Source organism: Nicotiana sylvestris, chromosome 1 (assembly GCF_000393655.2).
Source record: "Nicotiana sylvestris chromosome 1, ASM39365v2, whole genome shotgun sequence".
Lineage (NCBI taxonomy): Eukaryota > Viridiplantae > Streptophyta > Magnoliopsida > Solanales > Solanaceae > Nicotiana > Nicotiana sylvestris.
Window position 1 is genome coordinate 115,760,229 of NC_091057.1, and position 19,989 is coordinate 115,780,217.

Sequence of the window (19,989 nt, forward strand, 5' to 3'; positions counted from 1 at the left end):
AACTAATAATTATCACAAATAATTAAATGCCAAATTAAAAGAAAATCACACAATTTGACTAAAATTACAAAAATATGTTATATTTTTTTTTTGAATTTTCAGTTTTGTAAAACATCTAATTATTAATTAATTCCAAAAAATGTAAAAATCAAATCTCAAATGAAAATGCTATATTTTTGTATTTTTAATGCATTAACAAAATTAAACATGCACACAAATATATGCGAACAATCAGGGAAATCACACAATAATTCCTAAAAATAACACATAATTAAAGAAAAGACCTAATTTTGGAAATTCTTTTGAAGTAATTCGTATGAGGCAAAAATCGCGTGCTCACACTTAACAGTACATGGGGTCGGTTGTACTGATACTGCATTTCAGCACATTCCGTGCAGATTTTGGAGCGGAGCTACTGGTTACGTCGGGTGTTGATTCGGAAGATGTTCGTGCGTTCGGTTATAACTGTCACTTGTCCTTGGTAGTTTAGATTATTGTTAATCTGTTTATGTAACCTTCAAACAGAACGTGTATTTATCTGTATCAGTTTTGAAACTCCAAATCTTAGAAGCTCGTGATTCGTACCATCAGGTCTTGGTAAATTCGTAAATGCTCAGTTATCTATTCTCTTTTCTCTTATAACCTCAGTTGGATTGTATTTTTCTGTTAGTTGGCTTATCTAGCGGGTTGAGTTAGGTTCCATCACGACTTGTGATTTTTGGATCATGCAGGGTTAGGCGCCATCACGACTTGTGGTTTTTGGATTGTGACAATTTCATGGCCTACTTTAATTTTGTAGTGAATCTTTCTTTTTTTTTTTAATTTGGACCATTTCTCGAATTGTGCATATCATCCTTGCGTTGGAGCCATGTTAATCTTCTTTGTATCGATTCAATTTTATCGGATGTCCCCGAAGGGACATTTTGTAGTGAATCTGATTGTTCAAATTGGATATCAAATCCGATTAACTTTTTGAGAACTATTTGAATTTATTTGGTCAAAGTCTAGGAATTGTGGACACTTCTTGAATTGGATAGTAAATTTGATTGTTCAAATTGAATTGTCAATCTGATTAACTTTTTTGAGAACTATTTGAATTCCTTTTGTCATATTCTACAACTGTAGATACTTAGGCAGTGAATCCGATTGTTCAAATTGGTTAGCAAATCTGATTAACTTTTTAAGAACTATTTGAATTCGTCTTGACATAATCTAAGAATCGTAGAAACTTATTGAATTAACATAAGAATACTACTACATTATTAATTTTTTTCCTAAAGAATAAATCTATTAAGAAATAAAATACTATATATGAATTTTAGAATCTTAATCTCCAAAGTGAAACAATAAAAAATTGAGAAGAATATCGCGTATTCTTGTTAAAGTTAAAGCACTTGAAACACCATAAAAATTCAAAATAAACATAATTAAGTGCCAAATGTGTAAGAAATAAATGATTAGATTTTAATAACTTTCTCAATTAGCGTTAAGCATCACTATTCCCGCAATGCATAATAAAAAATTCTTGGCGATAATTGGTTTAAACTCTCGTTTATTCATACCGTTGCACTTTAATTAAATGCCTTCTCATCTTTAATCGATAAGCAGTAAATTTGAGTTGTCCAAATTAAAATAATATTTTACGAGGAAATAACTTAGCGACCAAAACTAAATATATAAATACGAGACATTGCTTAGTTTGCTTCTTCGTTATATTCAACCATTCAAGGGAATATCTCAGCGTGAAGATATTTAAACTGATAGAGACGATACTATTTTTCTTTTCATTTAACTCAAAATTTTTCGGGAATAACTCAACAGTCAAGAAGAGTCATATAAGCACAATAAGAGACGCCACAAATTTGCCTTTTCACTTATTTCAATCCATTTTTAGTAGTCATTTTTTCACAATGAAAGATAGTGATTATGTGATGGTGAATTTGATTATTCCCAAATCTAGCTAATCTTGTCATTTCATTTTTCCCCTTTTGCCCCTTGGGTTTTGCACCTATAAATGATGGTTCAAACTAGCAAATGTTACTGTGCTTTATGGGAGCAATACTGGCTAAGGTCTGCAATTCTTTTTTATTTGGTTTCTTTTACATTTTTTCTTGGTTCTGAATTTATGTTATTTTAATCTGAATTTATGGACCATCTCTGACTAACAAGATTAACAGAAGCTTGTTTTCCTTTTTCTTTCTTCTTCAGACATTGAAATCTTTTTTCTAAAATTTCTTTATCTGTCAAAATTGGATTAGAACATAACAGGTATTGATACACATCTCACACATACACACAAAATGGTTTAGCAAATGTTTTGGTCCCACTTTTTGCCTCCTTGCCTTTGTAGTAGAATTCATTTAATTTCCTTTTTAATGTTCAATTCTAGATTTTGATTTGAAAGCAACACGTATCCATGTTTTAGTGTCTTTTGAGTGGCCAAAATTTCGTTTGTGTATATGCTAGATCTATGTTTGATACGCAAAACAGAACGATAATTGAAAAAATTGATGTTTTTTTATTTATTTTTTATCCATAATCTATAGTCTATACCAGGGAATAAATTTATTATTTTTTTAGTGTCTTTTGAGTTGCCAAAATTTCATGTAAATATATGCTAGATCTATGTTTGATACGCAAAACATAACCATAATTGAAAAAATGAATTTCCTCATTTTTTGGTCCATAATCTATACCAGGGAATAAAATAATTTAAATTTTTTATTCAAGAGAAAGAAAACCGCAAGTATTTTTGTCACATCGTATAATTGGTCGAAAATATTTTCATTCATGATATATCCAAATCTGCTTTACTTGCGAGTAGAAAGCTGGACATAGTGGTTAATTAATTAGTTAAACTCTTTGTTCATTCAATCTTTTAATTTGTTTTCCAGCTTTGAACACATTAATGTTGAGGAGAATAAGATTTTATTTTGTGCGAGCATATTTTGTTAAATTTAAATAACTCGTTGATATTGCCTTTTGTATTCCACAGTATATGTTCAAATTGCATCCATAAAGGATACCAGCAAGAAGATGGTTCAGAACCAAAGATCTGAAGTACAATAAGCACAAGTATCTTTTTCAGTACTTTTAGAATTGGTTTTGTGCAATGTATAATATTATCCAAAACTTATTTACTTTCTAATACAAGCCACACATTTGTGGAATGATCGAGTTTAGCGTACTGATTTGGGTTGGTGTTCAGTGTGACAGTCTCCTCTATCAAAATAGTAAGAGAAAAAGAAGTGCTTAACATAATTAATTGGACTTTTTTCATTATAGTACTTTTGTTTTTAAACTTGAATCTATTAATATCGAGGCAATATTTATTTTGTTTTTCAAACTATGAACCTTTTAATATTGAGAAAAGATTTTACTTTCTATGACTATTTGATTTTTCATGATTCATTGATCATGCTCTTAATATAATATAGTATATTTTTCTATCTCCAACCACCTAACGAAAATGAAGAAGAAAGCTGTAAGGAGGTGATACAAAATAAAAGACTTCCAGAACAGAGTGGAAGCAAAAATGAAAAGGAGCAAGAGAGCTCTTTCGAGGAGGAACTGTCTGAAAAACAACAACAGGAAGACAACGGTATTAAGGAATATTATATCTCATTATTGACTTATATTAAATTTTCTAAATATTGGGATGTATTAGACCCTCTCATTTGATTATGCATGATTTTCTGGTGAATTTAATCTAAACATTGTCACAAGTTTTGACATATGATTTTCAGGTGAGCCTGAGGTCAATGGAGTTACATGTGAAGATAGACTTCCCGATGATCTTGACTATAACGTTAATAATAGCTCGAAACTTTTGACAAGAGACAAAAAAAATAAAAAAAATACTATATCAAGCAAGGAATTCCGAGGAGTATAAAATTTCATTGCATGACTAACCTTTACGAGGTGATTTATGCCGTATGTCTATTCCATCACTAACCTTTTCTCAAAGCTAAGAAATTTGACCCCAAAAAAAATGTTAAGCTGGTTATTTATCTTATCGAGTTTCCTTGCACTTTACAGTGTACTAATAGGCTCTCACCAGTTGAAGATGAATATAATTGGAATCTTCCGATTGGAGAAAATCCAAATATGAGTATTTTCTCGACCAAAGAAGATTAAGTATCAAAACCAACAAAAAGAATGCTGGTTGTAAGAGAAAATTGAGGGGCTATCAAAAAGGCAAAGGAGAAAAGGATATTACGCCTTCTTCCACCTCCATGACTGTAAAATGTAAGTATTTGGTAATACAATAAAATCTTTTCCCTTTTGTTAAAGAATACTTTACAAAACTATTTCAGTTCTCTAGGTCATTAAAATCTCCAGCTTGGATGACCAAAAAGGTAGATGCACTACAACAAATGTGATTTTTAACCACAAAATTATTAGCTGCGACGAAAAATTCGTCACTAATTGTTTATTGTCTGTGACAAAAATTACATTTCGTATACAAATACACGAGCCACATAATTTTAGTGACGAAACGTGAATTTTGTAGCTCCATAAAAGAGACTCGTGCTGGGAGATTACACTATATCAAGACATCGATTTATTTTGTGGTTAACTCTCAATCAAAGACTGGCAACAGTTGATCGATTGGAAAAATGAAAGATAGATATGCCAAAGGACTGTGTACTATGTACCAGTCAAAAGGAAGAAACGCTTGAATCTCTTCTTTGAGTGTGAATATGCAAAATCGAGGGCTATACTATTAAACTGGTTGGGGGAAAGACACTCAATTGAAAGCTGGGAAAAGGAATTACAGTGGCTAACTAAGAGAACTAATAACGGTTGACCAAGAGCTCAAGTTTTGGTATTTTTATTTGCAGCAACAATCTACTACACATGGCTGGAAAGGAACAACAGAAGGTTTCAAAAACAATATACTCCACTATATATGCAGGGAGAATACGAGAGATTGTACTGCAGCTGCATATCAAAGGCCAAAAAGGAGTAAGTGGAAGACCTTGTTAGAACGGTTAAATAGATTTCCTACTTGAGACAATGTACAGAGTATTAGTCAGTTAGGAAAAGATATGGAATCGTAGTACAGTAATAGTAGTATTGTAAAAGGTCTAGCTTTAGAGTCCCATGGGCTAGCGGATGTACATACTTTCATTAGTTAAATATAAAAAATTTGTTTTGACCAAAAAAAAAACTAAGCTTTTTAGCAAAATATCTTTTTTACTTTTTTATCCTTTATCAATAGATTTCATATTGGACAAAATCGTAATTTAATTTTATTTAGAACTTTGAAATAACTAAAATATAATTTCTTAAATCTTTCCTTATTTGAATCATGTAAAAATTTTAATATTTAGGACTTTCAAATCAATTAAAATTTTACCTTATATTAAATTTTTCTTATTTGAAATACGTAGGACTCCCAATATTAGAATTTTATAATCGAATAACAATTCCTAATGGTAAGTCATACCTATCAAACACATGACTTATTTTAATAATTTGATATGAGATACCCTGGTAAGTCATACTCTGTTTTTCACTCTTTTTTGGTTTTATTTATGTAATTTCAGTATTTATACAACTTTATCTGGTAATTTCAGATCTACTAATAATTGGTATTAGTAGCTCAGTATATTCGCCACCTGAGCTTCTGAGCTTCTGAGCGTCTTCTCACCATTTTTATTTCTTTCCTTCTTCTAGTCAACTAACCAATTATTTTCTCTCATAATAATCACATAACCATCAAGCTGTCGGGAATTTTAGTAGCTCAGTATATTTGCTACCTGACTTGTTTGAAATTTTCTAACATTTTCTGCAGTTTTTTTCTTTTGATTCAGTGGATCTCGGTGTAAAGAATTAGTCGGTTCTTTGTTTTAGGAGAAAAATTTGCTTTTGAGTCAGTGGATCCCAAATCTGCCCCCACCCCATAATATATTCTCGTTTTCTTCTTCTCCTTTCTTGGTACATTTTATATTGTTGGGGCTATACCAGTGGTAGCGGTGATAACTCCTTCTAGTTTTTGGGTCGTGGTATTTTCTGTGTTTTCAGGAATTCTCGGAGTATTGGAGACAAGTTGGGTGCACGAGCACTGGCAAAGGAAAGCAACCTGGGCGAGTGTTAGCAAAGGGCGGTAGGAAGTGGTGCGTGAGCGTACAACTACATCGAGTACAGCAAATCAGCCACAGGTTTTGTTATCGAGAGTTGGTACCTCCTGTTTTACTGTTTCCCTTTTGGTGTTAGCTAAATTACTGTTACTTTACTTCTCAATAGTTAAACCTTTCAACTAGGATACTAGTTACCACTTGTTTCATTCTAGTCTGATTTGTTGTCCGTTGTGCACTAGCGAGTCTTCTCTAGATTGTTGTAGGTGTAGTGGTTGCAGTCTGGGATGATAGAATAAGGGCATGTCCTCGGGTGGGGCAGAGTGTGGGGCTGGGGTCAGGGGATGGGTCTGGTAGCAGGGGAGGTAGATGGGGCAAGGGAGCCTGTAGGTTGAGAATCGGGTCATGGAACATAGGTTCACTAACGATTAAATCCATAGAGTTGGCGAAAATTCTGCAGAAGAGGAAGATTAATATAGCGTGTGTCCAGGAGACTAGGTGGGTCGGATCGAGGGCGAAAAACGTGGATGGGTATAAGTTGTGGTACTCTGGTGTCCTGAGGGGTAAGAATGGAGTGGGTATCCTGGTAGATAGCCATCTTAGAGAGTCCGTGGTAGAGGTCAGGCGGGTGAATGATAGACTAATGACTATTAAGTTGGTGGTGGGTGAGGGTACTTTAAATGTCATTAGCTGTACGCACCGCAAGCAAGCTTGGATGAGGATATTAAGAGGCGCTTTTGGGAGGGGTTGGATGATATTGTTCGTAGTATACCGCCTTCTGAGAGGTTATTCATAGGAGGAGATTTCAATGGTCATATTGGGTCATATGTAGGTGGGTACACTGAGGTGCATGGCGGCTTTGGTTTCGGGGTGCGGAACGAAAGGGGCATTTCGCTGTTGGACTTTGCCAAAGCTTTCGATCTAGTCATTGCGAACTCGAGTTTTACGAAGCGGGATGAACATTTGGTTACTTACCAAAGTTCGGTGGCAAAGACTCAGATTGACTATCTCCTCCTCAGGAGATGCGACAGAAGGTTGTGCGAGGACTACAAGGTTATCCCAGGTGAGACCCTGTCGACGCAGCATAGGCTTTTGGTGATGGACATTTGTATTAGGATAAGGAGGAAGAAGAGGTCAGTACAACGACGCCCCAGGATTAGGTGAGGCGCCTTAACTAAGGATAAAGCTAAGGAGTTGGAAGGAAGGTTTCGGCAATGGGATCTTGGAGAAGTAGTGGGGACGCAAACACAATGTGGTCGACGACGGCGTACTGTATAAGAAAGGCGGCGAGAGAGGTGTTAGGGATATCTACGAGCCACAATGGTGGCCACAAAGGAGATTGGTGGTGGAATGCAGTTGTCCAAGGTAAAGTAGAAGCAAAGAAGGCGGCTTACCTACGGTTAGTAGGGAGCACTGACGAGGAGGAGAAGAGAGAGAACAGTCAAAGGTATAAGGTAGCTAGGAAGGAGGCGAAGATGGCAGTGATGGAGGCTAAGACGACAGCTTTTGCTCATCTGTAAGAGGAACTAAGGAACAAAGGTGGGGAGAAGAAGTTATTCCGACTCGCTAAGGCGAGAGAGCGGACAACTCGGGATCTGGAACAAGTGAGGTGCATAAAAGATGATGACGGCAAAGTTTTGATGGGAGATGACCAGATTAAGAGGAGGTGGTAGACCTACTTTCATAAACTTCTAAGTGAAGAAGGGGATCAAGATATTATACTTGGGGAATTGAGGAATGCCGACAGCCACCATGAATTAAGTAACTGTAGGGACATTGAGATCGACGAAGTCATGGAGGCAATGCGTAAGATGAGAAGGGGCAGGGCTACCGGGCCAGACGAAATTTCGGTTGAACTGTGGAGGTGTGTGGGTAGAGCAGGCTTGGAATGGCTTACTGCATTGTTTAGTGTTATATTCAAGACTAATAGGATGCCTGAAGAGTGGAGGTGGAGTACAATGGTCCCGTTGTATAAGAACAAAGGTGATGTCCAGAGCTGTAACAACTATAGGGGCATCAAATTACTAAGTCATACCATGAAAGTTTGGGAGAGAGTGGTAGAAATGAGAGTGCGAAGGACGGTGTCTATTTCAGACAACCAGTTCGGGTTCATGCCGGGGCGATCTACCACAGAAGCTATCCACCTTATTAGGAGGATGGTGGAACAGTACAGGGATAGGAAGAAGGATCTCCACATGGTGTTTATTGATCTGGAGAAAGCGTACGATAGGGTTCCTAGGGAGGTCTTATGGAGCTGCTTAGAGGATAAAGGGGTCCCGGTTGACTATATTAGGGTGATTAAAGACATGTATGCTGGAGCTAAGACTCGGGTTAGGACAGTAGGAGGCGACTCTGAACACTTTCCAGTTATTACGGGGTTGCACCAAGGGTCTGCGCTCAGCCCATTCCTATTTGCCCTGGTGATGGATGCACTGACTCATCATATTCAAGGGGAGGTGCCATGGTGCATGCTATTTGCTGATGACATTATTCTAATTGACGAGACACGAGGCGGCGTCAACGAGAGGCTAGAGATTTGGAGACATGCTCTTGAGTCTAAAGGTTTCAAGTTGAGCAGGACGAAGACGGAATACCTCGAGTGCAAATTTGGAGTTGAGCCGACGGAAGCGGGAGTTGAAGTGAGGCTTGACTCTCAAGTCATTCCCAAGAGGGGTAGTTTCAAGTACCTTGGATCGGTTATTCAGGGGATCGGGGAGATTGACGAGGATGTCACACACCGTATAGGGGTGGGGTGGATGAAGTGGAGGTTAGCGTCGGGAGTCTTGTGTGACAAGAAAGTGCCACCGTTACTAAAAGGTAAGTTTTATAGAGCAGTGGTTAGGCCTGCCATGTTATATGGAACTGAATGTTGGCCGGTAAAGAACTCACACATCCAGAAGATGAAAGTAGCAGAGATGAGGATGTTGAGGTGGATGTGCGGGCATACAAGGATGGATAAGATTAGGAATGAAGATATTCGAGAGAAGGTGGGCGTGGCCCCCATGGAGGACAAGATGCGGGAAGTAAGACTCAGATGGTTCGGGCACATTCAGAGGAGGAGCACTGATGCACCGGTGAGGAGGTGTGAGCGACTGGCTGTAGTGGGCACGCGGAGAGGTAGAGGGCGACCTAAGAAGTATTGGGGAGAGGTGATCAGACAGGACATGGCGCGACTTAGGATTACTGAGGACATGGCCCTTGACAGGGAATTATGGAGGTCGAGCATTAAGGTTGTAGGTTAGGGGAAAGTTGTGAATATTTCTACAGCACAATAGAGTGAGACTAGCCAGTTAGGAGTTAGACTAAGAATGTCATTGGTCGTCTATTGATGCAGGGCTTTACCTGCTAGTTTTACTATACCAGCCATCTATTTCGTATTTCGTATTCTGTATTTCATATCTCTTATATTGCTGTTATTTTATTATGCATTTTTATGGTACTAATATATCGGCTCCTGTTGCTTTTTTGAGCCGATGGTCTCCTGGAAACAGCCTCTCTACCCTTCGGGGTAGGGGTAAGGTCTGCATACATATTACCTTCCCCAGACTCCACTTGTGGGATTATACTGGGTTGTTGTTGTTGTTGTTGTATACCTTGGTAAATTGTGATACGTGATCAGTGACAAATTGTGATTCCAAATTATTACGTAATACTAAATACCCAATTAAAGAATTGAATAACTCTAATAATAAGTCGTGATAAACTTATTCAAGTACTTTTCTGTTTAATATTATCTATTTAAAATTTATTATTTATCAGTAATATTAATTATCCTTGATTATGAATGCAATTTAATTTGCAATTTTCTCCTTCAAAGTTTTTTTTATGTAACTTGAGAAATTAACTAATTAGCAAAAGAATGCAATTCAGTTTTTCAAATTTATCATGTAATTAAAATTACTTAATATTTAAAACCTGGGATGAGATAATATTAAGAATTTTAATCAACAAAAATAATGTTGAGAACAAATAACTAAGTATTTGAAATAACTTATTAGGTAAAAAAAATCAATTGGATTCTTTTCCAAATTCATCGTATGAATAGAATTATTTTTTAACTTAACGAACTCTTAATATAATATTACAACACAGATTGATAATGGTGCTAATATGAAGCAATATTGATGAAATAGTAGGAAATAAAATGTATCCTAAATTAGTTTTCTTTTTACTTCTTTTTGCATTCGTTTAAATTAATTCAACATGAGTCATTTTAGAACTTTGTGTTGTTACTTATCATTTTCATTCCCAATTTTAAAAGACCAAAAATCACTTTATCAATTTGAAGTAAATTAGTTCTATTTCTCAAATCTATTAATATAGAAAAGGAGAGGCAAATTCATAATATTGTGCCAAGTGTCAAAATGAAATATCAACTCCTGTCATATTTTAGGACAAAACTCCAATATTTTTGGAATTCAAAAATTTTTAAATCTATTAATATAGAAAAGGAGAGGCAAATTCATAATATTGTGCCAAGTGTCAAAATGAAATATCAACTCCTGTCATATTTTAGGACAAAACTCCAATATTTTTGGAATTCAAATTTTTTTAAATTAATATAGAAAAGGAGAGGCAAATTCATAATATTGTGTCAAGTGTCAAAATGAAATATCAACACATGTCATATTTTAGGACAAAACTCCAATATTTTTGGAATTCAAAAAGTTTTAACATAGAAAAGAAATTACAAAATTTTAATATTAACCAATTTAGTTATTAACATCATGGAGTCCCACGTTTTTTGGCACATACTTTGTAAGACTGAAAATTTTAAAAAAAAATAGTTGTTTCAATTCTAGATTCCCATGTTTTTCATTAGTTATTTATTTGATTTATTAAAAACATTAAAAATTCATCAAAAAACTTTTTGCATAGGCATCTATTAATATAGAAAAGAAGAGGCAAATTCATAATATTGTGCCAAGTGTCAAAATAAAATATCAACTCCTGTCATATTTTAGGACAAAACTCCAATATTTTTGGAATTCAAAATTTTTTAAATCTATTAATATAGAAAAGGAGAGCCAAATTCATAATATTATGCCAAGTGTCAAAATGAAATATCAACTCCTGTCATATTTTAGGACAAAACTCCAATATTTTTGGAATTCAAAATTTTTTAAACTAATATAGAAAAGGAGAGGCAAATTCATAATATTGTGCCAAGTGTCAAAATGAAATATCAACACATGTCATATTTTAGGACAAAACTCCAATATTTTTGGAATTCAAAAAGTTTTAACATAGAAAAGAAATTACAAAATTTTAATATTAACCAATTCAGTTATTAACATCACGGAGTCCCAAATTTTTGGCACATACTTTGTAAGACTGAAAATTAAAAAAAAATAGCTGTTTCAATTCTAGATTCCCATGTTTTTCATTAGTTATTTATTTGATTTATTAAAAACTTTAAAAATTCATCAAAAAACTTTTTGCATAGACATAGTAATAAAGCAAAAAAAAAAAAAAAAATCCACGATTGATCGTGGCTCAAACGTGGACAATGGATCTGCCTCCCATGTTGGGCAGCTATTTATTACTGTATTTATTAGATTTAGAATTATAATTGGAAATAAGATTTTTTGGTTAAGAATAATCAATCAATTATCTTAAAAGTTCACGTTTAGTTACAGTTACTACTCCTAATAATAAGGAGATAGATAAGGCAACAATTACCATCTTTTTTAAGTCCTCTTTCAAGTCAAAGCCTTCACGATTTTACTTTAATTACAATTACAATTCCTAATAACAAGGAGATAGACAAGGCAACAGTTACAATCCTTATGAGGTACTATTTCAAACCAAACGCATATGTTCTCAATTCCAAACGCCTCAAATTTCAATTACAGTGGCACTCAAGGCAGAGGAAAAAATCAACAAAGGAGAAGAAATTTACCACTGAAGATGATCTAAAGGTAGAAAGCTTTCTTTTCCCACATTTTCATCTACATATGTATTTAGGACAATGAGTGATTTGTATAACAGGTTGTGATTACAAAAGAACTTGGAGCAAAAAAATAAGTAAAATTATTGATTTGTGTTGGTAATAGTCTTCACCAATTTAGTACATTTCTTATGGTTTTCATTTCTCTAATTCCTTTTTTTCCTTACTTATCTTCTTCTTTTGTTTGGTCAAGGTTATAAGTAGGAGATTGAGTATAAAAAACAATAACAACAACCCAGTATAATCCCACTTAGTGGGGTTTGGGGAGGGTAGTGTGCACGCAGACCTTACCTTACCCTGTGGTAGAGAGACTGTTTCCAAATAGACCTCCGGCATCCTTCCCTCCAAGAACTTCCCACCTTGCTCTTGGGGAGACTCAAACTCACAACCTCTTGGTTGAAAGTGAAGGGTGCTTACCATCAGAGCAACCCCTCTTGTAAATAATGTTTTATCATTGAAGTATTCATCGTTTTTAAGTCCTTTTTTTTGTTGGTAACTGTTCCTTCTCTTTTCACATTCTTCTTTTCTGATGTCTTTTTTTTTTTTTGGTAACTGTTCCTTCTCTTTTCACTTTCTTCTTTTGTGATGTCTTCTATTTCTTCTTCTTTGTTTCTTTTTATTATAGAGTAACATAATCGAAGAAACTATTCCAATTTTATATTTATGAAACATTTTGAAATAGAGTATGTTGCTTCAAATATTTTCTTATAGGCATTTTGCTATTTTTTGGGCCGAGTTTTCGAATACACATGGAACAAAAGCGCAATTAAAAGTTAATTTTATGTTATTTTATTATGTTTTCTTTTAGTTTTAGTAAGTTAAATTGACTTCGTCTCTATGCAATATCACAGTGAAAAGCTAGCTTTCTACTCTTTTATAGTGATTCAATCGTGTTGGCTTTATTTTGTAGGCATAAAATTAATCCTATTATTTCTGCCTTTTTTTTAAATGCATTTTTTTGGGGTTCTTTATCGTCTGATAGATCTTGATTACTGTACATAATTAATCTCCTAGCATGTTTAAAAGGTGAATTGATATTTTCTATTAAAAAATAAATTGGGGGTTAAAGATGAATTATTATCTGACTATCATAAAGTTTTGTAATATGTACATAATTTTCCAACTCTACTTTCTTTATCCTTTTGTGTTATAGTGAAAGTATTATCTAAATTAATTGACGTCTATATATTATGAGAATCCAATTTGAGTTTTTAATTTCTTTAACATTTCATATGTGCTATTATACTGCTTAACGATAAAAATGATGCATAATTCATTTTAGTACTTTTTATTTATTTATATAGCTTAACTAATAATTGATATTTCTTTGTTATTTCTTTGCTTGATTAACTTATGCTTTCTTGATTTTCCTTGAAAAACTATATTCATGTATGGAATATTTCCTACTGATTATGAGAGTCCTTTATTCTGACACCTTTTTCTTTTAATTAATCATGATTTATCTTATACCACCAAAGTGTGTTTCTACATTCCTTCACAATACTGATTAATTGAGTAGTAATTCCTTAGTATAAAGAAAGAATAAATAATTAAAAAAATTTAAGAAAAATAGTTTTTACTGTATGTGTGAGTACGCCACAATAATATATGTTAAATCACAATCTGAAAAGGTACAATAATATATTTTGTAAAAATATTCAATACCAAGGCTTTAAGTTTAACTAAACATGGGGTACACTGGTTAATCAATAAATTCTTTTTTTGAAGATTATGAATCTATGATTTTACTTTTCTCTTTAAAATTCATATTCAAGAGAATTTTTCGTGCATTATAAAATACTTTTAAACCTTAGGGCAAAATTAATAAAATTCTAATATAACTTTGAAGTGGAATAACAAAAGAAAATTTATAAAAACTCTAATATAAAATTGAAGTGGAATAACAAAAGAAAAATTTGAGTTTAAGTAAAAAGATAAAATTTTGCAATAGATGTGAAAGTGTTTAGCTTCAATTTTAAATAATTACTTCTAACAAATTGGATTAGGCTGAAGTCTTCTTCCTAGCTATATTTGATTGTATCATTTCTATTATGCATAACAAACTTATCAATTTTAATTCATCCGAGGACATGTTTTAATCTTTAAATCAAATCCCTATTTATAATATGTATCTTCGCTATAGCTAAATAATTATTTCATGGCTTAATCAGATGCTAATTACACAAGTGTGAAGATATGCCATTTTATATCATGTCTGGTATGAGTCATAAAGATAGAGTTTGGGTGCCAATTAAAGTGATTGGTCCATTAAGTACTACAAGACTTTACACCAAACATTTTATAAAACCATCAAACTTGGCTTTCTACTAATTATTCTCTTTATTGTTTTGATAAGAGTCGGGAACAAGTACTTTAAAATAAGGAAATGAGTACTTTCAAGATCTTTAGAAATATAGTAAAAATTATTTTGGCGGGTAATAAGATGGGGAATTCATAGAACTTACTTTCAGTCAGAAGAAGATATAAGCAACAAAGAATTGACATAGACAAGTTGAGGTTGAGACCATTAATACTTTTATTTTATTTTGATTAGCATCAAATATTTCTAATTTGACTCATCATTCTCTATTTTTTATACTATGCAGCCTGATACCCATCTAGACCAGAAAGAAAAGTACATTTCGTAAAACTGAATTTGTTAACCAAGAGCTTATTTTGTTTTCAGTGGATGATATTCGAAGGACTATTCCATCAATGCTTGACGGTTTAAAACTGGATCCAAGATTGCATTTTATTATGAATGATTTCCTCACTACCTATTTTCTAATGGATACATATGTTTTCTTATTACTTCAATGTATGAATATCCAGTGGATTTATATGTTTATAAAATAATAGCATTTAAAAGCTCTTTTATGTCTACCATATTTTTCAAGTAATATTTTCTTATGAAAAAATTATATTTAATATTCTCCGCGCACATATACTAGTAGTGAAAAAAAGGGAAAAAAAAGAAAGTTAAATGACAATATTTGACACATCATCCCCAACTTTACTTCACACACTGGGGAGTAATTAGGTAATTCGATTAAATTTTTCAGATCCCCGCTTATTTACCCACGTTCAGAAGTTATGAATATCAATTAGGGCTCAATTCCCGTGCCTCTAACTCAGGAAATCTTTCAGCAGAGCACTGAGCAAGTTGCGGACGCCCACTCTTCATCATCTTCTCTATAGGGCAAGTCGCCACAATCGGAACAACAAAGGTTTGTTCTTCGTCATACATTCCCCTTTCCTTTTTCATGATGCTTGGTTTTGTTTGGGTACAAAGAGATTTTTATATACTAATTTGTTATATTAATCTGGTTCTAAATCCTGAAACAATTCTGTTTTGTTTCCAATTTTTCAGCGAACAGATGAATTGTGGTTTCGATTATACGTTTGAACAATTGAATAGTCCCGAGGTCTGAGGCTGAGAACCTTTTTACTTATTAGAAAAAGTTTATAGGGGTTTCACTTCATTTACATACAATTTCATCCAGAAAATTCCTATTTCTTAATTTTAAAGTATCGTTGAATCTCTTATATCTTATCGTCTGCACAGGTCAAGATGGTGGCAAACGGATAGGTCTTAGATTTGTCTAGGTGAAGTAAACTTCCAACTCTTGTTTACTTTGATGATATAATTTCTATAGATGAGTTCAATTTATAATTTTGGGTTTATTTCGAGATTTTTTTGAATGGCATTTTTTTCTGTATAAAGTAAAATCTGGATGTAGTTTCTCCTACGAGTGCTTATACTTGCGTTCTAGATTTTCTCCTGGAATTTCATCTTTATTTCTCTGTTAGAATGCACAGAATTAATTTAATTTTTTTCCTCTTTGTTTTCCTTTTCTTTGCTATAATCTCATTACCACTACACTAGAATCTTTTCTTATATCAAGCGAATTCAACAATTCATATCTACCTAAACTTTTTTTTTATCCGATTTACGTATTATAATTTTCCGGCAATGGGGATTAATTTGAATGCCCTTGGCTCCCTTTAGCTCCACTACTGCTCACCACTATAAGATAACAAAATATCATTTACTTTTCTTGTGCTAGACTCTTTAATTTAGCTTTTTGGTGCTTTACGGAGCTCCGAACCTGCTTTGGTATTTAAGGTAACATGATTCTCATTCTTTATATGTAATGATTCATGGAATATCTTTAACAAGAAAAATTCTAAAGGATTTTCTAGAACTAGATCATGCTCTCTGTTATAGTACATTTGTTGAAGATAGTTAATGTCAATTTGGAATCTGCTTTTCAACAATTGAGTTTCCTGCAACCAAGTATGACTAAAATTTTCTTGACATTTCTTAGCTAGATGGAATGATGGCTTGTTAAGTAGTTAGTAGGACTTTGGATATCCAAATTTAGGCTATGATTTTGAGCCACAATGTGGAGAAAGTCATCTTTTTAATATGGCTTGCAATTTAGATATAGTATTATATATTCGTCTGGAGAGCGAAGTTGTGAAATCTGTTGTTAATGTTGTGCGTAGGAACAAGAAAATGGAGAACATTAAGCTATAATCCTAAATCTAAATCTGGGGATAGATAACTTGAGGTGGACTTGCTGTTGCATCTAGCATGTTGGGTAACTCCTTTTCCCTTTTCAATATTCGCTTATACTCTTTCCTCTATTACAATACTCTTGTCTTTGGTAGTTCTTTCTCTAGCTCCTCCTTCTATGTGACTCAATTGATCCTTCTAGCAGTTTTATTAGAATTTCTCACCTATACTACTGTTAATCATACGTACTTTGTTTGGAAAAAAATTTGACTGATCTTTTGCTTGTTGGTTTGGCTGATAAAGTTTGAGTGCGAATAATGTAGAACATTAAAATGACATGGTAGTTAGTTGGAACATCATTCCATAATCTCAACTGTGAAGGAGATATTCTATGCAGATGGTTGTATGGATCAACAAGGTCTAGAAAGTTTATCCTTGGGTTGCAGGTCATATTTCTGATACTAGAGTAGGCTACAAGTTATAGCTTTGTTAAATTCAAAGGTGGTGTGGTCTTACTGCTAGTCTAGCCATTGCAAGTCTTTCCATTTCAAGATAAAGAGGGTGCTTGGAGGATTTTATATAATGAAATCAAGATAGTTAGGATTTTACAAGTTTGTTAAAAGAAAAACTTTCAACTAGAATGACAAGTTATTGGCTATTCAAAGATTGCAAATTAGCTCCTCACTACATATTTTGTAAGTGTCTAATAGCTTATAATCAACTCTAGTTTTGTCATATTCTGTGATAAACCCTTTTCATTCTTCTGTGGTGGAAATAAGTTAAAGAGGATTTAGAAAACATATCCACAATTTTAAGTTCTCATCTTACAGCGGTCTTGACTCTCAAATTTATAAAGGTATGAGGTCAGGCTGGTCAATTTACCAGTCAACTTCAACGTCCACATTAGATTTCTGGAAATATCTTTATTCATTTGCTTGCACTGATAGTTTTCTGTAACTAATGCTTCTTTAGAAACGGTTTATCTACGGTTACTGTCTTGCATTTGTGCTTTACATTGCACAGACTTCTGAAACTTTTCTAGCGAAACTATCGTTTTTTTCCATGTTTATCTTCTCTACAACACTTCTTTGCATCTATGTTTTTGGTTTCTGCTGGGTATACATTAAGAGAATCATGGTTCTAGAAGACACAACCATATGAAAAGCAATGATCAAAACACCTGCCTCCATTGTTTTGGTAGTATACACTTTTATATTAGAGTTGGAGGTCTTACTGCTTTTCATCTATACCTCATAAGTACTAATCAGGTATGATTATCTATACCTTTGTAGAATTCATAGAATTAGAATCCAAGATCATTATGCTTCCCTTTGTTTAGCTAAGGTGGGTTGGATTTTGATGTGTACTGTGGGTGACATCTATTTTCTGGCTATTGCAGGATACTTATGAGAATTTTAGATACCGGTATGATTGGCGTGTCTCTTTGTTTAAACTCCCAGATTCCTGCTTTGTTCCACCTCTGATTTATGCCTTCTGTGAAAAGATAGACTAATGAAATTTATGTCTTCAATACAACTAAATTCTTTTTCCATTTTATTCATTTATTTTTTATTTTTTTAAAAGTTCATATCATGTTGATATTCAATTTTATTTTATCATTTCATGTCATATGCTATGATGTTCAGAAATTTGACATGTGGAAGACTTCACTATGATAAAGAGTTAGAGAAACTGATATGCGTCGTGTATCGTCTAGTATCATAGTAGCTATTACCAGTTGTGGGGCACAAAGTGACACCAATAACTATTAGATTAGAATGGTTTAACTTTTTTGTTGTTGATACATTTAATGAAATGACTAGTATTATTTTTGAATATAAATAGGCATAACTGCTTTAGAAATGTTGGGAAAGTCCCTTATTCATTTTTATTGGCAATAAAAAAAATTGTTAAATATAATATTTGTCGTAGAACAGCCCTCTTATCAATAATATATTTCATTATTTGAATACTGTTATGAAATAAAAGCAATTTAGTAAAACATGAACAAGAAATAAAGACAATTTAGTAAAATATGAACAAGAAAGAGATAGAGAGAAAGGAAGAAATTTTCTTCTTCAATTGTGTGTATTTTCTTATCTATTACAAAGCCTTTATATAGGCATGAAAAGTGAAGAAAATATGTCATGGAATATGTCATTGAACATAGAAAATATGTCATTGAATATGTCATTAATCATTTGAGAGAAAGATCATGGAGGAAGAGTAGACATCCACCATATTTTGATTTTATCATAACACTCCCCCTTGGATGTCCATAATTAATGTGCCTCGTTAAAACCTTATTAGGAAAAAACCCTATGGAAAAAAAATCCTAATGAAGGAAAAAGAGTACACATATTTAGAAATACGCTTTTTGGTTGCCTCGTTAAAAACCTTGCAAGGAAAACCCAATGGGACAAAACCTTGTAAGGGAAAAAGAGTACAACGCGTATTAACTCCCCCTGATGAGATCATCAGTTCACATCGTTGAGCCTTCGTATCCCAATCTTGTACACTAGTTTCTTGAAGGTTGACGCCGGTAGATATTTGGTGAACAAATCAGCCATATTATCACTTGAACGGATCCGTTGCACATTAATATCACCATTCTTTTGAAGATCATGTGTGAACAATAATTTAGGTGAAATGTGCTTTGTCCTAACTCCTTTATGAATCCTCCCTTTAATTGGGCTATGCATGTTGTATTTTCTTCATACAAAACTGTGGGTAGTTTATCACACTTCAAACCACATTTGTCTCGAATAAGATGTATAGTAGACCTCAACCATACACATTCTCGACTTGCTTCATAAATAGTAGTTATCTCAGCATGACTAGAAGAAGTATCCACGATTGATTGCTTAGTCGATCGCCAAGATATGACAGTGTCACACATGTAAACACATAACATGTTTGAGATCAAGCCTTGTGTTTGTCAGATAAATACCCCACATCGACATAACCAACAAGATCGGTATTGCAATCATTGCCATAAAATAAGCCCACATCGGTAATCCCCCTTAGATAATGCAATATGTGCTTGATTTTAATTTCTCCTTGAGCGGAGCTATATCTTGCTAAGACATTAACTGAAAAAGTTATGGCATGCCTTGTAGTGTTAGCAAGATATATTAGCGCACCAATTGCATTAAGATATGGTACTTTAGGACCAAGAAGCTCTTCATTATTTTCATGAGGTCGGAGTGGATCTTTATTTATATCGAGTAATCTCACAACCATCGGGGTACTTAATGGATGTGCTTTATCCACATAGAAGCTCTTTAAAATCTTTTTAGTGTATGCTGATTGAAGGACAAAAATTCTATCTTTCATATATTCAATTTGTAGACCAAGACAAAATTTTGTCTTTCCAAGATCTTTCATTTCAAATTCTTTCTTTAAACAGTCTACTGCTTTAGGAAGCTCTCCGGGAG

General features: G+C 33.6%; 1 long non-coding RNA gene and 1 other non-coding gene across 2 annotated transcripts; one reads left to right on the forward strand and one right to left on the reverse strand.

Annotated features, from left to right (window-relative positions):
* Positions 1 to 817: 817 nt before the first annotated feature.
* Positions 818 to 920, reverse strand: LOC138882021 (U6 spliceosomal RNA). The gene has a single exon (XR_011403482.1). It is a non-coding gene; the product is annotated as a U6 spliceosomal RNA (small nuclear RNA).
* A 14,186-nt stretch (positions 921 to 15,106) lies between these two features.
* LOC104234950 (uncharacterized) lies at positions 15,107 to 18,472 on the forward strand. Its single transcript, XR_713096.2, has 5 exons — positions 15,107 to 15,260; positions 15,404 to 15,458; positions 15,599 to 15,639; positions 16,543 to 16,637; positions 17,952 to 18,472. It is a non-coding gene; the product is annotated as an uncharacterized lncRNA (long non-coding RNA).
* The last annotated feature ends 1,517 nt before the right edge of the window (positions 18,473 to 19,989 follow it).